General features: G+C 53.7%; 1 pseudogene; it reads left to right on the forward strand.

The window, feature by feature from the left end:
• The first annotated feature begins 211 nt into the window (after positions 1-211).
• LOC138062532 (olfactory receptor 14C36-like) lies at positions 212-1,126 on the forward strand (annotated as a pseudogene).
• Positions 1,127-1,634: the final 508 nt, after the last annotated feature.

Genomic DNA, 1,634 nt, shown 5'->3' on the forward strand with positions numbered 1-1,634 from the left:
GCCAGCCCAAGCTGCAGCTCCAGACAGGGAGCTGAGTGAAGGTCCTGCCTGGGAGAAAAGCAGTCTGTGTGTGTGTGTGTGTGTGTGTGTGTGTGTGTGTGTGTTGGGGGGTGTCTGTGAGAAAGAGAAAGAGCTGTGAACAAAGTCGTCTCTCCTGACTTGTCCCTGTCTTTTCCTCCTTGCACAGTCCCATGTGCCTGGAGGGAATACCATGTCCAACAGCAGCTCCCTCAATGAGTTCCTCCTCCTGCCTTTTGCGGAAACCCGGCAGCTGTAGCTCTTGCACTTCTCGCTCTTCCTGGGCATCTACCTGGCTGCCCTCCTGGCCAATGGCCTCATCATCACCGCCGTAGCCTGCGACCACCACCTCCACACCCCCATGGACTTCTTCCTCTTTAATCTCTCCCTCCTCAACCTGGCCTCCATCTCCACCACTGTCCCCACATCCATGGCCAATTCCCTCACGGACACCACGACCATCTCCTACTCGGGATGCACTGCCCAGGTCTGCTTTACTATTTTCATTTCAGCCGAGTATTCTCTTCTCACTGTCATAGCCTATGACCACTACGTTGCCATCTGCAGACCCCTGCACTATGGGACCCTCCTGGGTGGCAGCAGAGCTTGTGTCAAAATGGCAGCAGCTGCCTGGGGCAGCGGCTTTCTCAATGCTCTCCTGCACACTGCCAACGCATTTTCAGTACCACTCTGCCAAGGCAATGCTGTGGAGCAGTTCTTCTGTGAGATCCCCCAGATCCTCAAGCTCTCCTGCTCACACTCATACCTCCGGGAAGTTGGGCTTCTTGTGGTTAGTGTTTGTTTAGGCTTTGGGTGTTTTGTTTTCACTGTGCTGTCCTACGTACAGATCTTCACAGTTGTGCTGAGGATCCCCTCCGAGCAGGGCCGGCACAAAGCCTTCTCCATGTGCCTCCCTCACCTGGCCGTGGTCTCCCTGTTTGTCAGCACTGGCATATTTGCCTACCGGAAGCCCCCGTCTGTCTCCTCCCCACCTCTGGATTTGGCCATGTCTGTTCTCTATGTGGTGATGAACTCTCTCATCTACAGCCTGAGGAACAGGGAGCTCAAGGATGCACAGAAGAAACTGGTTCAACAAGTACAATGTTAGCACCAATAACCATCCCATGTGCCTCCACTCATCATTCACAGGACATTTGACATCAAGGCCTTGTGTTGCTCATTTCTTTTTTTTTCTTACTTTGCTCTGATACATTTTTGTGAAAAACAAAAAGTTGGGGTTCGTGCCACTTCTCCTCTGGGATCTTTCATTTCAATCTGACCCAGAGACCGTGTTGAAGCAGGAAGCCTGGCTTCCTGCTTCCTCAGCAGAGATGGGGGAACCTCAGAGTCCACTAGTCTGAGCTCTCTTGGATGCCCTCAGGGCAATGAGAATTTCCCTTTGCAGTGTCTCTTTTGGCACTGACAGCAAGGGCGCTCAGGGGCACAGAGTCAGGCTCAGACGAGGACAGACAGGATGAGACCATGGGTCTCATGTCCATTAGGAGAGCTCAGCTTCCCTGGCCACAGGCAGGGTGTGAACTCGCACCTCTCTCCCTTCCCTCTTCAGTGCTCCAGTGCTCATAGTGGAGCGGGAGTGGAGTGGAGGGGAGGAGAGC

Source organism: Struthio camelus, chromosome 28 (assembly GCF_040807025.1).
Source record: "Struthio camelus isolate bStrCam1 chromosome 28, bStrCam1.hap1, whole genome shotgun sequence".
Taxonomy (NCBI): Eukaryota; Metazoa; Chordata; class Aves; order Struthioniformes; family Struthionidae; genus Struthio; species Struthio camelus.